Source organism: Chinchilla lanigera, unplaced genomic scaffold (genome assembly GCF_000276665.1).
Source record: "Chinchilla lanigera isolate Chin_1 unplaced genomic scaffold, ChiLan1.0 scaffold00018, whole genome shotgun sequence".
In the NCBI taxonomy this organism is placed as follows: Eukaryota; Metazoa; Chordata; class Mammalia; order Rodentia; family Chinchillidae; genus Chinchilla; species Chinchilla lanigera.
Genome location: NW_004955419.1, coordinates 11509459 through 11530561, shown reverse-complemented (window position 1 = coordinate 11530561; position 21103 = coordinate 11509459). Strand labels below are relative to the sequence as shown.

Here is a 21103-nt window from a genome sequence, read left to right as displayed (position 1 = left end):
CTATTACTATTGCTATTAATATTATTCACCCTAAAATTGTACCACTCTTCCCAGTGACATTATGAGAATGACCTTATCATCTCAGTGTAGTAGAAGATAACACCGTGGTCCAGAAAGATTAAATATCCCACTGAAGGCCACTGAGCTAGAGGAGACATTTGTAGTACCTGGGCAGAGTCTGTGCCCATTTCATCATGAAGCAATTGCACTTCTTAACTGTTCCAGCTTCTGTGTTAAGAAGTCTTTCCAAAATTAGGGGCTGGGGATTTAGCTCAGTGGCACAGCACCCACCTGGCAGGCACAAGGTTGTGAATTCAATTCCTGGTACTAGAAGAAAAACAAAAACAAACAAACCAAAATCATCACCCAGCAATTCTGTAGGGTCAGAGTAAGTATACCCATTTTACTGATCAGGAAATTAAGGCAGTGAGACTTTAAAAGAATTGCCGCATGTCATCTCCCCAGGTATGTCTGAAAAGAAGACTTCAGACTTTATCTGCTTGCCCTGAAGACCTTATGCAAGATCCAAAGCTTCAGAAGCACAAGGAAAGGGTTCTTTTTGCCACAGTTTCTCCTTGGTGCTACCAAGTCACAGCAGGAAGCAAAGTGAACACAAATGTCCTTCTCATGTCTTTGTCATGAGTCAGGAAAACAACAATTTTCAGTTATTATCACCCTATAAATATTCCACTGCATAAAAAAGTTCATGCCCTTGGTGTGGGGTCATTCTGTGTTTTGGCTGTTTATTGATTTTCAGCTGATCACCTTCACTGGCATTTGCTGCCTTGCTTTTACTACAGGACGCCTTCCTTTTTCCCATTTCCCTGGGAAATGTTGGAAGCAAGAGCCTGGGCTCGACAGCGGATTGTTTGTGGCTATTATCCAGGTCACGCTGGGCAGCGTCTTCCATCCCCTCTCCAAGTCTGGCTTTCCTCCTCTGGAACGTGGACATAATCATGACACCTATGACTCTGCTTGTTCTTTCCCTAGCATATTTAGCACAATGCAGAGCAGGTAGCAGATGCTTTAGCATGTGAAATAACTTGGTCTCTTCTCCCCTTTCCTCAGTGTCCACCGCAGCCATGGGTGATGCAAAGGGAGCTCATCCCTCTGGCCAAAGTGGTCCTTAACCGGACCTGCCGCTAAATTACTGTGGTGCCTTTTGCAAAGTAGTTGTTCTCAGCTTCCCCCTGTATAAAGTGATGAGGGTGAGCTCCAATAGGTCCCAGGGCCTTTGGGCTCTAACTTGTAGAATTTAAATCGCAGATTGTTATTGTTTTAAAACTGTGCATTTTAAAAGAAATGAGGGCTTGGGAAGGAGAAAGGAATTCCTTTCACCAAGAGGGTCAGAGGGGGTCACTGAGAGGACAAAAGAGTGGGAAAAGGAGGCGATGGGGTGGAAGGCTGAAGTGAAGGCAGGACCAAAGATCTGAAGTCCTTGACAAGGAGGTCTGAGGGATGCATTCAAACATCCCCGAGTCAGCACCGCTTAGGATCAAACTTGCCATCCAGCCTCAGACCAAGGCTTACCACCTCCTTTGCAAACAGGGAGGCCTATCCCACAGAGAGGCAGGGCTGGAATGAAAAGAAACTGGAAGGCCTCTGACGCCAGCAGGGAGGAATTCTAGCCCTCAGCCCAGGTCAGCTTCCTGAAGCTCAGGAAGGGGTCAGACTCGGGGAACCCACTTGGAGCTTGCTTGAATGCAAGGAATCGAGACCAAACTTTGATGTGTGCCTTTGAAAGCCGGCCAGAGTCCAAGGCAGGTGAATCTGGGTAGGCAAGAACAAGAGCTTCTTTATGGCATCTGAAGTGACCAGAAATCTGTCTGCAAACACATGTGCCTTGATGTGCAGTTGTAACCGAGGTCGGCTGGGAGAGGGAAGAGGCCTTTTCCCAGCTCCTGGCTCTGTGCTGTTACTTGGAGTCCATGTTGGGTTGGAAGAGACATTGAATATTCATGAGCTGTGATCTCCACTTGAAGGGAGTGCCCTGGGGGAAATTGAAATATTAAGCAAGTGAGGGATATAGACCTAATTGTATCCTCCTTTTCTTTTTGGACAGAGCGGTAATGTGCTTAAAATAAAATGATGGATGGGCAGTCAGGATTGTGAGAAAACCTCACTGTGTGAGCCTGCAGAGAAGTCTGCCGCTTGCTCCAACACGTGCAGTCAGACTCAGGCCGAAGATGAGGCAAACAGGCTGAGGATTCTGTCATTTGTGCCATCGATTCACACTCACTGTGCCTGCTGAGTGCCAAGCTGTGTGCTAGTGTTGAGGAAGTAGCAGAGAACAAGGAAGGTCAGAGAGGTTTGCAAAGTGACATTGATCATTCCTTAAACGTCCTCCTTGAGAATGCCGCCCAGTGGAAGCTCTTGGAGGTGTAGAAATAAAGGGCCTTCTATGCACTGGAAAGCAGCAAGGCCTTCTTGAAGATGGAACGTGAAACTGAGACTTCTAGGTTGGCTAGGAAGTGAATGCATGCAAGAGACGGAAGAGTGCAGCAGGGTGAGGATTAGAAGAAGCTCAGAGTTCTCAGTTCTCAGGGCAGGGCAAAGAGAGTCAGCACAGCTGTACCGTGGTAAACAGGGAGAGATGGAGATGCAGACGAACTGGCTCTGATCCTTCAGGCCCTCAAGGACTATGGCAAGGCTGTTACTTAGGGCATAAAGGAAGAAAGTGACTTGTAGATGTGCCTGCTGTAATCTGTGCCTGCTCTGGATGTGGTAGGTTGATACACTCTTGCATAGACTGGGGATCAGCAATCTATTGCTCATTTTCATATCCAACCTACTACCTATTTTGGCAGGTGATGTTTTATTGAAACATAGCTGTACTCCTTAGTTAACATTTTGCCACTATAAAGGAGGGACTGAGTAGTAGTAACAAAGCCATAATAGTGATTGTCTGGCCCTTGATAGCAGATAGAGTGGTAAATATGTAGATGGGTGAAAGAATAGCAGGTTAAGCCAATTCATGTTGAAGACAAAGGACAAAATAGAGGAGGGTTGGGTGGAGGAAAGATATCACTCTATTTCCATCTCCCCCTCATGCTGCCACCAGCATGGCTGTGATTTTCCTGACTCCCCAGGTTTCCGTTTATGTATCTATGTCCTTCTTTTTGGGAAGAAGTCACACCATCCTCTACTATGTCCCCAGAATTCCACAGGAGCCATTCAATGGCTGATACACCAAGGCACATGGCATTTTGAGGCTGGAAACAGCGGCCAAAGGTGACCACATAGCTTACTTTCCAAAAGTCTCAGTAGCTACCAGAACCTTCCTTGACCCTGGAAGGACGTGCGTTTGCATTTATGCAGAAGGTACAACATGGCTCATTTCAGAGCTAGAGCACGCCTGGCAGCAGGCATTGTTATCACCTCTTCCCAGACGACGCAGTGCAGTCTCCAAATGTGTAAGTGACAGTGGGAAAAGCGGCCTCCATTCAGTAAATATGTACTGAGCTGGGAGACTGCCACAGGAGAAGAGACTCCTTTAGTGCCTCAGCCTGCCAGGCTGACTGCCACGCATACCTCCTCAGCATTGCATCCTGACCCTCACAAGGCCACGGGAAGGCAGGCATTTCTCTCATCAGACACAAGGAGAAACTCAGGTTCAAGAGATGAAATGGTGTGCTTGAAGCAGGAGGTTCGTTAAGTGACGGGGTTGAGATTTGAACCCACACCTGTACAACTCCAAAACTAAAGTCACAGGATATCCTCCTTCAAAACACCAGACCTTCACAGCATGCAGAAGGTGACATACATGTTTATTTCCACCCTTCTCCCTCTCGTCATCCCAGAGCAATCATAACAATACAAATAACTCATTATTAATTAGGTGAATTAATTCAATGGTTTTTATTTATTAATGCCATGGATTAATTAAATGCATTATATAGAGGCAGTTTTAACATTATACAGGCTTTCTACATAAGGAAACGAAGGCACCCCCAAGATGTTAAGTAGTTTTCCCAAGGTTCCCATTTCCCAGTGAGGCATCCTAGCCCTGGAAGACTGTCTCCTAAGCTCTCAGGCTTATCTACTAATTTATGCTCGTCTCCATCCTTAGGGTTATCTAATAAAATGTGTACTCTCAAGAGCTGAACAGCCTAGCTGCAGACAGATAATGAGGAGGGGAAACAATACCCACAGCAAAGGGAATCTTCACATAACAAAAGGATCCCTGGGTCTCTTTAAGAAACACTGACTGAAGTGTTTGTTTACAGATCATTAAATACTTAACAGAGGGAAAAACTGAAAGCCTGCTTTCTCTTGGCTGCTTCTGATTAGGTCCGAAGAAAATTAACAGACAGAAAATCTGAAATTATAATAATTACGGAGGGACTGGCTTCTCCATTTTAATTTGCTGGACAGAGGATAAAGTACCCCATCCCTGGGTCTGCAGCTCTGAGCTCAAGCTCCACCCATGGCTGCCATCTAGGTCCTCCAGACAGTAGCCATGGGGATCCTTCTCCTGTAAAGACTGTTGGAAGGGAGTGAGGTCTCACACAAGGGTCTGTCTACATGGGACACCCTATGCATACAAAGCTCTGGCCTGTGTGGGAACCCGCTGAAGCCGTTCCTTGGAGGGCTTTGGAAGACATGGGCCACTGAAGCCATGGTGCACTGTTGCAGGATTGAGTAACTTAGTCCTAAAGAGGGAGGTGTCTGATTGTCTAGTGGTTCCTGGTCTCTGGGTAGAAGCCTCAGAGGCTGGAAGCCGTAGTTTAAGATAATCAGCCTCCCCTGAGTGGGATGCTCTTCAAGGGCCAGCAAAGCACTCTTGGCAAACTGACCTGAAGAGAAATCAGAATAATTTTAGCTTTCAACACCAGTCATAAACCAGGCCCAAATTATCCATAAGTTTAAATTAAACTATCAACTACCATTGGCAGGGCTGTGAGGGACCTGGCTGGAGCCCGTCTCTGTTTCAGCGGTCCAAAACCATGTGCATAACTTGAGTTCAGCCTCATTACCAAAGAAAACGCTGCTCGAGTGTCTTAAATCCCTCCATGTTTCCATTTGTCTTTGTGCTTTTTGCCAAGAGAACTCTTGAACAAGGAGGAAGGAAAAGCCAGCTGCCCTGACCCTGAATCCCAGGGACCCTTTGTTTGCTCCAGGCTTGTGCCCCTGAATAACTTCTTGCATCTGAGAAATGACAGCAACATTCCTTACATCTTAGGGTTACTATGATATATTCTTTCCTTTCCTTCTGAATTTATTCAGTGCATTTATTCATCACTTGAGCATACCACGTGTGCAGCATGTAGGACAATTCCTCTCCTTCAGGGACTGATCAATCAGTAGTAAAAGTAGTTGCTAAAATGAAACCTCTAATTCTTATTTACAAGTAGAGAGTACCCTGTCCCTGAAACAGATCGAGCAAAACAGAAGAACCACTACTCAAGGGGACTGTGAAGGAGATTCTATTAAACAGCATGATACACATATTAAATTAGTTTTCTACCTGGATTTTTCTGGCTCTTTCAGAACTCCCAGGACCTGTGAAATGAGCCTTCTTCCTTTTTTTTTTTTTTTTTTTTTTGGTTTTTCTCCGGTACCGGGAACCGAACTCACGACCTTGCGCTTGCCAGGCAGGCGCTTTTGCCACTGAGCTAAATCCCCAGCCCCGAGCCTTCTTCCTGCTTTCCTTAGCTTCTTGATCATTCCTACATAGAACTCGTTCTTCTGCCCAAACTTTACATGTCAGTATTCACCAAAGTTCCACAGGGTGTGTCCTTCTCATCCTGGGTTCTCCCCCAAGCCCATCATTCAAGACCAAAGATCGGAAATCTCTGTATTCTGCCTGGGCCTTTCTCTTCATTTTCAGTATGTCTAGTTGTTCTAGCTGGATGTCCCACAGGTACCCTGGCAGCTAACCATCTTTCTGTTTGTCTTATTCTCCTCTTGTGGTGTCACGAATCAACCAGCTTGTAAACTGAAGGCACAGGAAACAGCTATAACTCTTCCTTCTCTGTCATTTCCAGCATCCAAATGATCCTTCCAATTTCTTAAGAAAAGCTTATTTTACCCAAATCAACCCCTCTGCTCCATCTTCACAGCCATCACCCTGAGGCCCTTTTACACCCCTGCCTGTGCTCTTGCAAGAGCGTTCTAACAGGTCCCTGCCTCTTTACCTTTGCTTGCTCCAATCTACTGTATCTTCTAGTGCAATCAAAGTAGGTCTCCTAAAATGCAAACACCACTTGTCACTCTCCGTTAGAAAGTGTCAAGTGGCTTCCTATTGCACTTGAGGTAATTGAAGTTCTTTCCTATGGCCTTCTGTAGAGTCTCATCCAGTCATGTGCAGTTTATTCTCTAACATCTTCTTGTGCTTTATACTTACTACTTTTTTTTCTAGTGTCCTTTTATTTGTTCACAGTGTCCCCTGCGGGGCATGTGTTCCTCACCACCTGCTGCTCCTCTGAGAGATACAATCTCATAGAATCTCCCAAAGATAAACCTTCTCTAGTTGGGTTAAGACTGGGTCTAGGGATCCTTCTTCTGCACTATAGCACATTATCTGGCTCCTCAGAGCAAAATACTGTGTGGTGATAATTTACATAGACACTAAAACCTGAGCCCTGGGATGCTGAGATGTACAATATTCATCTGACTTCTCGGACTTAGTCCAGGACCTGACACATAATTTGTGGCACAGTAAATAGAGAACAAACGAGTGAAAGAAGGATATACTTCTTATAAGACAGTTTTATTTTTTCAGGCAAAAAAGTGTAGTAGACTTTTATTGGTTTTTAGGGCCAGATGAACCTTGGTTCAAATGGAGACCTCCACATTCTGGCTGTCATCTCCGCAGGGCACTGCAGTTCAGGTGACTTGGAATGGTGTGACTGCCGGCTCAGGGTTGCTACTGCTCAGATCCAACTTCTGCCAGGAAACGTGGGCTTCTTGGGTTTCTTTACTTACGTAAAAAGGCAGTATTGCTATCTTGATAGGTCATGGACCTGGGAAGTACTATACAAGTGTTTGCCATTGCTTGACTCTTAGTTTATTTCTGTGTGTAACAGACCTGGATTTTAAAAGATACCTCTTTTTCTCTACCTCTGCCCTAATCCTGGTCCAAACATTAGGGCTTTGGAAGATGGACTGCGTAGAATAGTGATTTTGGTTGTTACAGTATTCAGACCTCTTTGTAGAACTCTCTGATAACCCCAAGTCGGGCTGCTTTTGAATTCTGTGTACAGTCGGTGGCTTCCTTTTGGGGAGGAAGCCTAATTAACTAGTAGCTAGAAAGAACCGCAGGCATGCCACCCCCCAGGCAGAGAATTCAAAAGGAAGTGGATAACTGTGTAAATAACACTGCTTTAAGGGGCATTTAAGCCAATGTTCTTTGTTAAGGAAATTGATGGCTTTGTAAGTAGGGCCTCTGAAGGGAGTGCTTGAGCCGAAGGTCCCCATCTCGCCTCGTAAATTCCCTAATGGACTGTGGGCCCGGAGGCTGGGCCCAGCATGTTCAATCACTTGCCAACAAAAACTCAGATTCCACTTCAAAAAAATTAAGAACGTTTAACCAAAACATAAGTTATTGAACCCACACAGTGTAATGGTGGCACAAGGTAACGGGGATGGATTATTTGCTTTAGGGAAGGAGAGGCTCCTTATCTTTCACAATATTTTGCTTTGAATGCCAGATGTGAGGCTGGGTGTTTTCTATGAAGCTTTTCACTTCATCTACCTAATACCTGGGAAGATAGTCATTATTCCACTAATTTCCTGAAAAGAGAACTTGGATTTAGGGGTGCAGTGTGCCAGTCACTCAGCTGAGCAACAGGGAGCTGGGACAGGACCCTGGCTAGGTAAAATCCCTGAGCCCACACAAGTAGGGTAAAATCACCCCAGAGAACGTCAGGTCAGAGCATCTCATGAGAGCTGATCCTCAGTATCTACATTCACAGATGATAGGAAGTAGTAGAACTAGTGGACACACAAGTGCGGATTTGGGAATCAAACTTAGTCTGGATTTAGTTCTTCATTCTGTAATTTAAACAATGATTTAACCTCTTTAAATCTCAACTTGCTTTTCTATAAAATGGAGATAATGATAACACCAGACATGATTAAATGATAGCATACATTTGAAACGTTTAATGCAGTGCCTAGCATGTAGCAAGTCATCCAGTTGCTCATTTAGGAAAGAAATACACTAAATACAATTTTAGTTGGAGAAGTAGATCATACTATAGGAAGACAGGGAGGGGCAACTAGCCTTTCTTAGGATGAGATGCTGAAGGAAGTAGTTAAAAAATTAAGAATACAGGGTAAAGAGGGAGTCGTCTTAGAAAAAGCAGCTGGAAATTTTGAAGAACCCTCTGCAAAGTCGGAGAGATGAGGCAGAACAGGATACATTATGAAAGCAACCACAGTTTCAATCTGGCTAGCTCTTAGTCTAACATGCTTTAGAAAAGACACATGGCAGCAGAAGTAGGAAGGGAAAAGATTATACCTCGGAAATTGTCATGACTTGATAAGCTGAGGCTGCTGATTGCAACTTTAGACCAGCTCTTTTTAATAGAAGAGTTTTCAATTTGTCGCCTCTGAGCCTTCCTTTCTTTGGGTTAAGCACCTTCACAGCTGTATGAACATTGCTTAGTGAGAGGGTCCCTGATCAAAGTCCCATTCTCTGATGGTATCCTCTCAGTGGTCCAGAATTAGTCTGTGCAAGCTGCGGTTTGTCTGAGACTAGAGGGGAATTCCCTAGTTTCTGTCCTGGAATCAACAGCCAGTAATAACAATCTGTGTTCTCATGATTTGGGGGCATCAAACACCTCTTTTAGATGGTGGAAATCAAACTTACTGGTCCTTGGAGCACTTTCTGGATATGAAGAGTCATGACAATGCTTATGATGCCTGATCAAAAAGAGGGGTGCTTTTGATTTATATTTCCAAATGTTCCCCGTCAACTCTTAAGATTTAAGACTTATTATTCTCCTCCCTTCTCCTCTCTCTTCTGTTTTTTTTTTTTTTTTTTTTATTGGAAGGTATAAATACATCCACTTGTGACAATGAAGCATTGTTAATTAAATCAAATGCAAATAAACACAAAATCTGACTCCAAGTGCTGAAGAGTACCTTGTCTATCACATAAGAGAAAGGCTACTTACCTACCTATGTGTCATCCTGCCTGACGCCAGCTCCTGATCTTCATAGGACTGTAGTGTGTCCCATTAAGTTGGAGATGAAGGACACAGTGGCTTCAGTGCTTTATCTTTTTCTGCTTATCTGAACCACAGGGCAGGAGGATGGTCTTCAAGGCAGGACAAACCAATCAGGATCTAGGATGGGAGGGATCCATTTTGACATTCTTGTTTCTACGTGGTAATCTCATCAGGATCCCAGCACACTGTGGTCACCTTAGTCACAAGCAGCATTGCCACACTGAAGTAACTGGCTTGGATTTCATGTGGTACCCTGACTCATCCTTTAGTTCTTGGGCCACTGATAGGCACAGCATCCATTTGTCCAAAAGTCTTTCTTACCTAGAATCTCCAGGATGCTTTAACAGAATGATAGGCTACTTGCTTTAGTGGATTGAATAAATGCAAATATGTACCCACACCTAGTTACATTTGCAAACATTATTAATTTTCTTTATGCTCACATACATGCATTTCTCATAGACCTATTTCTACTTGATTTTGCACACATCCAGTATTTGTTCAGTGAGCTTTCATTAGCCAGTTAGAACCACTGGCCTCCAATAATTAATTGGGTTGCACTCAGTGAGTTTATTAACCTTTCTGAATCTCAGTTACTACATTTGCAAAGGGAAGCACGTGGACCAGATAGATAATTTCTAAAGACTTTTGAAGCACTATTCCTTCCTTTATTTATTCAGCAAATATTTGCCAATATTGTTTTCTGCATACTAGAATCTGAATGCATCGGTGAATGAAACAGTCTATGCTTCTCCTACCGTGGAGGTGCCATTCTGCTTTAGAGAAAATTTATGATTCAAGTAAACATTTTAAGAAACACAATAAAGCTACGAAGGGAATACAATAGATTAGTGATATGGAGTGAAACGGGCGGAGGTGGAGGTGGGAACTATATTTTGAAGGTTAGAAAAGTCCTCATTGGGAAGGCAGTAGTTGAATTGCAACTTAATGAACTGGAAAAACTGTTCAACGACTTGGGAAATGAGTTCTAGTTTATATTTGCAATGAGAAAGTGAGAAAATAATACTTCTGATAGTTTCTTTTATATGTTTGAGTTTATTCTCAACTAAAACACATCAAAGCATTCTGATATGTATGTACTTTACCAGATTATTGTGGCCACTTTCCAAAAAGGGTTAAAAATGATATTTTTGCTGTTTTAAAGGCATAAAGAGTGAATCTCAGAGAATACTCCATGTTAGTCAGTACCACAGAGCAACTTAGTGACAGAACTGAGGTCCCAGTTTTGGTTTCTGGTCCCCAGTTCCATCTATTTGTCATTATAATCTTCTCAGTCTTTCAGAAGGGATTCAACATCCTCAGCCTTCTTGGGCCTCAGTCTGTTGCTCAAGCATCCCTAATTTCAAATGGAAAAACTGGTGAAATCATTAAAAGGAAAATAATCAAGAACCAAGCATATTTCAGAGCAACAAAATTGATGGGGTCCATAAGCTTACTTGAAAAACCTCTTCGATTGCAGAGTCTGGGAAAAGGACTCTGCAAAGTCCTTGATAGAAAAATGGGCAGCTGTCTGCCTCAGGTTCCCTTGACTCCTTATTCTTTCCCTAATTGTGAATTTCAAGAAAGTGTCCATAGATGAGATCACTTTTAAAAACACTAACACATTGATAGTGAGGTATCTTTTACTACCTGTTTTTTGGCCATGTGTACACACTTAGTAAATATTGTTCTGGATGTTTTTCATTTGTTATTTTTTTCCATTTATTACTCATCCAAATTTCATTTTCTTATTGCCTGTTCATGCTTTTAAAGGTCTCTGAGTCCTACATATCACTCTTCCTCCTGTTGGTGCTTAGAAATCCCATCTGTGCCTTGGCCACTGTATGATGCTCCTGGATAGTGCTTTCTTCCCCTTATTATGAGATATCATTGAGACCCAGCTGAAAATCCTTTCAGGCTTTGAATATTCTGGTCAATTTTATGTACTGTTATTTATTAAGGTTACTATCTTTGCTTATAATCTTTTCTGGCTATTCAAATAAATAAACAGAAATTCAAGGTGATGGAAATGAATCTTCAAGTTTTAATATATAAGACTGTCAAACTGCTTTATTAAATTTCAGTCTACTCTGTACCCCATTTTCTATGCAGATATGCCATTTCTTTCCAAATTCAGTTAAGATAGAAAATGAAACAATGTTTAGGACAGATGGTGAGGCACAGTGTCTCATAGGAAAAAAAATATGAGCTTGCTTATATAGAATTAAATTTTTTCTTAATGTGTTCTAGGATTTGTCCTATGACCTCATGTTTATTAATATGTTCACAGAAGTCTTTAGATAGTATAATCTGCTAAAACAGATTTTCATAAGTTTTGAGACATCTTTAATACACAATTAAAGATTTTAAAACTCTAAAAGAAAGGCAGTGTGGTAGCAGATGCCTGTAATGCCAGCAGTCTAGGAGGTTGAGGCAGGAGGACTGTAAGTTCAAGCACAACGTGGGCAACTTTGCAAGACAGTATCTCCAACACAATTTAAAATCAGTGGGAGGGGCTGGGGATTTAGCTCAGGGGCAAAAAGCGCCTGCCTGGCAAGCGCAAGGTCGTGAGTTCGGTTCCTGGTACCAGAGAAAAACCAAAAAAAAAAAAAAAATAAAAAAAAAAAAAATAAATAAAATCAGTGGGAATGTAGCTCAGTGCGAAAGCCCTGGGTAGGTAAATAAATCTCCACAAGAACTTTATTAGGCTTTTCCTGAGTACCTACTATCCTAAATATAAGGAATGTAAATATAAGTAAGAATGGAGCCAGCCCAAAAATATCTTAGAATCCAAGAGTTATAGATAATCAGCTATCCATTTATTTTAAAATATAAATCATGTAATATGGCCAGGCAGTTTTATTGGTCCCAAAAGAGAAGCTGAACTTTGAAACATGATACCCTGAAATTTATACCGTATAGCAGCAGGAAACAATAATGCACAAAAATTTATTTTTTAGTTGAGTATTTTTTCCGGGTGGGAGGATCTAACCCAAGCAAGTAATCTATCATTGAGCAATATCCCCAGCCTTAAGAATTTAGTTTTTAGAGAGTGAATAATACTATGAAGGAAATAAAACAACATAGAAGAACGGATAAATAGAGTGTGAGCTTACTGTGGGTAGACAGGATTGTTATTTGAGGAAGTGATATTTGAACTGGCCCTTAAATGTGAAGAAATCATGAGAAAAGAAAAGAAAAAAAATTATAGGGAGCTTGAACATCCACTTCAGATTCCTGGGGGCAAAACCAATTTGGAATAGATACCTTTTGAATGAATGGATGTAAGCCTAGGTGAATGGATGGGTTGCTGAATGGAGGATAATGAGCAGGGGTAATGTTAGTAGGAGATAATCAGACGAAGCAGGCACTCCTAGGCCATCATACAGACTCGGGATTTTGTTACACATGAAATGGGAAGCCATTTTCCAATCTGGGGTATGGGAAGCACTGTGTAGCATATGTTTCAAAAAGAGCAGTACAGCTGTGTTCTGGAGAAAGGACGATTGAGAAACAGACACAGAAGAAGCAGGAAGACTTAGTAAATGAGGTTGCAATGGTGATGGAGGTTCAAATCTGAACAGTAGTGATGGAGCTCAGTTGGTCTCTCTGGAATATCCTGGGTGAAAGACCCTGTAGGACAAGCTGATGGACTTCATTTGGTGTCGAGGGATGGGGTGAAAAAAATAGGCGAGATGACTGGTTTGGTCTTTGTTGGTGGATGGTGTTGTCATTCACTAGGGAGAAGAAAAGGGGGTCTTTGATAATAGTTGATATTTTGCTTGATTCTGAAAGATTCCTTTAAATAGAAGCTTAGTACAGATGTCTCTGCAGGCACTTGGGGCTCAGAAAAGAGATGTGCTGTAAACCACACGTGTGACTTATATTGTCGGTACAGGAGTGATTGGAAATATTTAAAGGTGGGGATAGATGAGAGAGTGTAGATGGAGAAAAAAGGGAGGACCTGAGGTGCCGCAAAAGGCTAGGAAGACAAGGTGTGTACGAGAAAGAGAGATAGAGACAAAGACAGAGACAAAGAGAGAGAGAATTCCATGGTGTTATGGTGATTTTAGTGGAGTGGTAAGTATAGAAGCTAGGTTAGACAACTGAAGAATAAATTATAGGAGAGAGAATACATAAGTGTAGACAACTCAGTAAATTTTACTGTAACTCAAAAAGGGAAAGACAAAGTAGAGGAAATAGTATTCAGAAGATGAATAATGGGAAGTTTTACTTTTTTAACTTACAATTTGTGTGTTTCAAAACTTACTTCCTAAATTTCAAACTGTTTTGCTGATTTGGGAGGAGAGAACAGTGATGCTGGGCATAGAAGGAACTTGGTCCTGCTGCACAGGTAGAGACGCAGCGGCACGGCACATGCTGTACTCCCAGGCCGAAGATGATGCTAAACTGCATCTTGATGATAACAGACTTGCCTTGGAAGTGGAGACTGGCCTTTCAGGCTAGGGAAATAAGGATAGATGCTCTGAGGTATGAGTTCTGGAAAAGTAATGCCTTAAATAAATTTAAGATGGTAGATGTGCTTGGAACTGTGGACAAACAGAAAAATTAGAACTAAAGTATGAAAGGACTGGAATGCTAGTCTGTAATGTTCAAATTTTGTAGGACTCAAGTATTTCAAATTAAAATTTATATTTTAATCGTGGATTGCTGTTGAAGGAGGGATAGAAGTAAGAAAGAACCAAGACCAGTTGTGAGAGATTGTAAGGGCCCAGTAGAGACAGGGCAAGTCTGTGCTATGCTCTGAGATAGAGCTAGACTGGTAATGCTAGGCGACATCTAGAAACTCTCCTTTTTTAGTGCTTTTAGCCTGTTAGATGATTCCTGCTTGCCACCGTGAAAGACAGAGAGGAATTTCTGGCTCGTGTTGCTATGTGGCCAAACTTTGAAGGAACCAGAAATCAACTTAAGCTTCTCGGATTCAGCAGACCTAATCAGCATCTGAAGCTTGTTAGCAGATTCATGGTTCTTCAGGAGCCCTTCACCACCCTGCCTTTGGTACTCTGGGCAGGCTGATCTCATTGAAGAGGTTAAAGAACAAACTCTGGTTTGAATAGAATTAAATGAGGTTAGCATTGCGGGTTTGACATGAAGCCTTTGAAAGAAAGACAATATGAAGTCAAGATATTTCTGTTCCAGAGGAAATGGATGCTAGCAAAGCCTCTACTCAACTTCCCTTTTGTAAATCACCCTGGATTAAGTAAGGCACTACCATTCTTCTGTTCCGACAGTCTCTTATTTGGATGCAAAGATTGTGCATTTTTGGGTCTTTTTTGTTGTTGTTTGGATAACTTATTATGTGGCATGAAGCTTGTTGTGGTTGGACCCAAACCTAAACAAACAGCTGAATTTAAAAATACTAATTTTTTATGGTCTGTAACACAGTGAAAAAAATAGAAATCATTGGACTGAAAGAAAAAATGTCCTCAGCTAGAAATCAATACAGATTTTTCAAAAGTTGACCCATCTTTATGAACCAAAAGTTTAGAAATACAAGTAATGCCTCTTACCCTTTGGATGAGAACCCACTTCAAGAATGAGCATTTAAATTATTTGCCTTTTCCTTCAGCCTTAAATCAAGTCCATCTTCTATGAATGAAAATTCTCACCTCCCTCTCTGTGGATTGTTTGTTTTGTTTAATGAGTGTGAAGCTTGGTAACTCCAATAGATTTTCAGACTCTTTAGCCTATACATGTAGACAGTATGAAAAATGAAATCAGAAAATCTCAAAAATAATATTGAGACTTAATTAAGGTAGTGAACTATTTTGTTTCTAAAAATAAATGCTAAAACTGGGACAGGGCATCATAAAACGGGCACTGTATACAAGTTCAAGAATCAACATTCTATTCTTGTCTCTAATACAAGTTTTCAGGTTGGGGATTTAGCTCTGCGGCACAGCGTCTGTGTGGCAAGCGCAAGGTCGTGAGTTCGATTCCTGGTACCGGGAAAAAAAAAAAATCTAATACAAATTTTTGCTAAAGATTTCAGCAAATGACTTCAACCTTACAAACATCAGTTTCCCATAGGTAAAATGAAATAATTTCTTCAATTTCAAGGTCATGATCATAGACCATTTATGGGCCACCTGCTCTATATCAAGTAGTTGCATGCATTTACTACCATTAAGTTCCATAGAGGAAAAAGTCATTCATGTTTTATTTCCTACTTTATGCCTATGGTTTATCATAGTATCTGACACACAGAAACAACTAAGGAAGTATTTTGATTGCTACATAATTACTTCTATTATTCAATGATTGCAAGGTCATCAAGTATTTGATCCTTCAACATTATTCAGATCAGGAAGCCAAGTCTTAGAAATTCTACAGAATTTTCCCAAACTCAAATAAATAGGAAATGGCATATCAGCTAAACAAAAGAAAGGATTTCATCCCATTGCCTCTGAGAGTATGAAAAATTAGGGTTACAACATGGCTTTCGTGCTTCAAAGTCTTGCCACTCCTAAGGGATAGCATTCAAATTTCTTAACATAATATTGCAATCTTCCTTGAATCTGGCTTCAAGTCAGCTTTTCAACTTAGCAATTCCAGGATTCATTGTGCTCCCTCACTCAAATATTGGTAGAAGCTCATCTTTCATTCAGACTCTCTCTCAACATGCTATAATTATTTTCATCCTCAAATATCTTTCCACTAAGTCATTTCTCAAGGTACCTTCTCCAGTTTAACCAGACAGTGTTGATTCATCCTGTAGAGGAAGGGACCAAAAGTGCTTGTATCAATGCATTCCCAGCACTATATCAGGCAACAAACAGGTGTTTGGTACATACTCATTAAAAGCACTGATAGTCTTCTTTGCTTCTCTTCTAAGGGGTAGAAGCTATGTTAACTAGGGAAAATAACAGTGGCCACTCCTAAAGTCTTCAGAAAGCTTTGGTACCTCTTACCTATTTCTCCCTTCTTGGTGAAATGATTGCAAATGAATTACTGCATACATGATCCCAGCTGGGCATCATGGAAGTGTTTAAGGAACCATCCTTTGGGACTTGCTTTAGAAGAACTGCAGTCCTAATGTTCAAAAACATTTAATAGTGAAGCTAGTTATCCTTTAGGCAAAGTATTTTGTTCCATTTAAGGCAAAATATTTGTTCCATTTAATGTCTATTTTCAATGAACTCTGATTTGAAGTACTATTATGGCATGGCCAGTAATTGCATTATCAGAAAGTATATCAATATTTGGTTCAGTTAGACCATGTGTAATTGGGTAATAAGTGAAATTAAATATAAATGATTTAATCTTTTACTTCTCATTCACCCATTCATGTATTCCTTGGCTACTTAATTGGTACCTTCACTCTAGACACTATGTTACTAGTTAAAACTACAGAGTTGAAAGTCCAAAAAAAATTTGTTCCCAGAGATCCTTGTTACCCATTATGTGAGACTGACCCATAAGTAGACAGAAAGAGACTGTGATGGAAGAAATATGGAAAGTGTGGGGAAATAGACAAGGACACTTAACCTAAGCAGCATGGGAATCAGAGAAAGGGGTTAAAATAGAGACTTGCCAAGAGAGATACTAATGGAGACTTGAAGAACCAGTGGGAATTAGCAAAGTGAAGAAATGGAAAATATGTTTCCAACAGAGGAAGACAACCCTTGTGAGACAGCATGGATTAGTGAAATGGAAACGGATGGCTTGGGAAACTGAAGGAGGAAGACGGTTTGTGAAGAGCCTTGTATGCCAAACTAAGGAAAATTACCTTCTCCAATTAAATAGTCAGGCTCTATCAAAAGGCTATATGTAATGAAGGGACATGGTAAGATTTTGCGGGGAGAAACTTAAGCCAAAATTTCCTAAATTAACCAACTATCCTGAAGTACTCACATCATCTCAGGTCTCATTTGAAGAACACATTGGCTTGTGTTAGTTTTTCAGTGACCAATAACTTGTCACTATCTGGTTCAGGTCCTTTAAGCTGATGAGAGTCAATGGAAAGCCAGTTTTCTTCACGTGAGAAGACATGAATCATTTAATTCCTTCTCCTTTTTCTAGCTGTAAACTCTTCAGCTACTTTTCTCACTTTTTCATCTGAAGTATTCCAGGTTTGTTATGCATGACCAAAGTTTTGCATCAAGCTAAGTTAATTAATGTTCCCACACTGTACTGAAATAGTTTGGGTATATAAATAAATACATTTTTCTCTTTTGGTTATTCTTTTTTCCTTTTTTGTTTGCTTGTCATTTATACTGAAAATAGCCCATGTACCTTCTTTCACATTTCTATCCTCTGAGCCTCCGATTAAAAAGACTTCTGCAATCCCCGCCTCATCTCAGCATCCTCATTGTGAAGCGTCTTGTGTCTTTTAGAAAAGTTTTATTTTTGTATCTCTTGGACTACTTGATTACACCCAGCACCTCACTGAGGAAGTCAAAAGATAACCTTATTTTTCACAGATGGTCAAACTGACACATAGGAAGAAGAAATATCATGCCCAAGATTAACCAGTAGGACACTGCTTGAACCCAGGCTCTTGTTTGTTTGTTTTAAGGATAAGAACTCAACCTTAGTGCTAACTCCAGCCTTTGCCTATACTTTAAGGTGAATTTGGCCCCTTTTGCCGAGACCTGGCCTGCCAAGCTTTCCAGTAGGGGCAGCAGTTCCTATCAACCACAAATAGTGCCCTTTGTGTGTGCCTTAGAAATACAGGGAAATGGTATTGCCTACTGATGCTTCAGGCAGATAGAAACTGAAAATTAAGTCAATAAAAGGCTGTGTCAGCTATGTCTAACCACTTACAGAAAGCCCCTCTGTCTTGGGTTCTTCAGCTGAGCTCATTGCTTTCAAAAGAAAAAGAAGCTTTTTCACATAAGAAAACACACCTGAGGAAGATAGACTTTGTTAATCATGCCTGGTCCCCCTACATCTAGTGGACAGAACAGCTTTCTAAATGTGTCACCACATGTGCAATGATAATCTGAAGTGAGGAATTGCCTTTTGCTATGAGAAAATGAGATGAGATTTAGCAATCGGATTGCCCAGTGCAGGCCCACTATGAGACAGTCCTTATTGGTATCTTGTCTCCTTTGACTCCTTCAAATCATAATTTAAAGAAAGTTTTCAGTGGATGCAGAATGCACACTATATTTGCACAGGAGTGTGTACGTCAGGGATACTGAAGTTTAATCACTCAATCACCAACTGGTTTTTGAAAGTCTGTTAGATTTTCAAATGTGTGTGTGTGTGTGTGTGTGTGTATAGTCTACACAATATTGCTCTTAATAGAATATATTATCACTTCAAAGCCACCTAACTACAATATGAAAGCCAGAGTGCCAGGGTGATCATTTGACCTTGGGATTGACTTCAAATTCTTTACTACACCCTGCTCTGCACCTGGCATAAAGCATTCAAGGGGCACCAAGCACACTGATGTAATGGAAACGAGGCCAGTTTTGTTTTATTGTTGCCGTCTTTGTTTTTCCTGGCTGCACATTTGTATTCCATTCCTTACCCTGTTCTGTTCAGTGCTTGGGGCAGAGGGAGTAGAGAGGGATAGAGAATTCCCCAGACAAAGACTGGCAGATGGAGCCGAAGGGCTCCTGGGACACTGGTAGCAAGAGAAGCTGAATAGCAGAGTCCAAGGATGTTGTTTTTAAAAGGGATGCACAATAGCTTTGTCAGCAGAATCTAGAAAAAGCAGACATACATATTGTTATTCTCTCCCTCTCTCTCTCTCTCCCCGCTCGTGTCTCTCTTCTTAACTGTTCCACCTGTCTATCTATCTATCCATCATCTATCTGCCTATCTAGTCACTTGTGCACCTGTTTTTCTACCTATATCTGTCTCCCTCCATTCTCGGGTTCTGCTGAATCCAAGCAGACAGATTTGCTGCAGTCTTAAACACAATCAAGAGGAAATTAGCCTTCATGAGAATTCATCTCTAGTTCTTTTTTCTTGTGTGTGTGTGTGGGGGACCACTCTGAGAGGTACCTTTGCTGAAGAAATGAATTAAGAGATGGTAGAGAATAGATTTTATATAATCTTACTATAATCTCACCCTATTTGTCTTTTATTGGAGGAGGGGGAAAGTGGCAACTTCATGATCTTATCCTTCATGATGCAGCATTGAGGGAATCACATAAGTGCGAAAAGGATCTGTTCTACTAGGTATGAAAACCAGGCTCAGACTTCTACCTCTTGTTCCAGCTTCCTCTGCTTGCCGTGGAGGGAGAGACTGTGACTCTTCTGACTCTCAGTTTTCCAGTAGATCAAATGGGTAAAGGGACTGACCTTGCCGGTGCCATTTCACATAATCACCCTGACAACATTGAGTAAATATTACTGCCTCTATGTTTTGTAGGTAAGGAAAGTGAAGTTCAGAGTGATTAGGATATTTTAGTTCGGTCCTACACAGTTTATGTGTGGTAGAGATGGAGACGGACCTTACCTTTGCCATATGTCAAAATCCTTACTTTTTGTAGTACCCTCTATTGGGTTTTAGGGAGCGGAGTTTAGATTTAGGGCTGATCACTCTTGGAGTGGATCTGGGTTGTATTATATCTAGGTTGGCCGCAGTCATCGAGAGGTGGGAGATGCTGAGAAGCTCTGAGCCTGTGTTCTTTCTCTGCCTGAATTGCTCTGCATGCTACTGATCACTGCAGTCCTCAGCTGGCTCAAACCTATCTTTAAATAATTGAATTATAATGGATTGATTTATTCTGGCTCTTTTGATAGTATTTCACTATGTAAACTGTTTGCAGAAATAAACAAGGGATTTTAGAGCTTGGAAGGGGCTCAACATTTTGCTGTCCCTGAATTCAATAATTCCTTTTTCAAATAGTCAGCATCCTAGAAATTCAAGTCTTTTTCTCCTTGACCTGGGATCTTTCTAGGGGAAGAGCATTGCTTGACAATATTTCAAGTGAGTACTGATTTCACAACTTGATTTGATTCAATTACTTAGGACTACATCAACCCTGTACAAAAGGGTATTTTTTATTTTGACAATTAGTTTAGAATGTACAAAGCACATTTATGTTCATTTTGGATGAGAGCTCTGGGATTATCCTGAGAGGCCGTCCTGGCTGGGACTGTCAGGTCCATGTTACTTCTGGAGATCTAGAGGCTGAGAAACAGAGTTAGTTTTGCAAGTTACAGAGCCAGTATAAAGAACAGAAATCAAACCAAGTCTTTGGCCTTACAATCAGTACCCTCTCCAGAGCCCTACTGTATTATTTTGAAGTAAATTTGGGAAGGATAACCTAGATCAAGCAGTATCTATGCAGTGATTTAGCTGAGATATTATTTTCCCAGGTTATATAACCATTACCTGGATATAATTTTTTATATCACTGCCATCACTTTCAAAGAGTGTTCCAGTTTAGATGATAAATTATATGGTAAGCCTAGGATACTGGATAGGGACTACTTTTGAAGGAATTCTGAATCCCTCATGGGAGCTGCAGCAGGTAGATCTAGTGATAGTACCATGTGTTAACTGTTAGAGATCTTAGTAATATAGGCACATGCCTACAGTAGTGAGTAGTTAGCTGTGCTTAGAAAAAAATGAGAAAAGAGCACAGAAGAGTTAGCATTAGCTTTAAACCAAACATAAACTATTGATGGAGTTTGAAATGCATAATCGGTTCAAAATTTACTTGGTATTTAGGTGAAACTCCTTAGGTATCTAAGTCCTTAGAGCATTAGACAGGGACAGCAGCATGAGACCGGTTCTTACTCTCATCTCTTTCTCTGCTCTGACAACTGGTTCAGAGGTGGAAAGAGACCCGCCTAACACAGCAGACCAGTGGAGTTCAGAACTGGTACTGAGCCAATTCATTCTTCATGCAAAACTGGCTGGAGTTATATGAACCTAAGTTTGCAGCTATGATATTCTGTGGTATCAATAATATACTCCCAACTGGAAAGTAAAGGCC

The 21103-nt window shown here is 41.1% G+C and overlaps 1 protein-coding gene across 1 annotated transcript in view; it reads left to right on the top strand.

Moving 5' to 3' along the window:
• The window catches only part of Pappa (pregnancy-associated plasma protein A, pappalysin 1), a gene marked incomplete at both ends in the record, with an annotated part of 230329 nt that overhangs the window by 115433 nt on the left and 93793 nt on the right, over positions 1-21103 (top strand).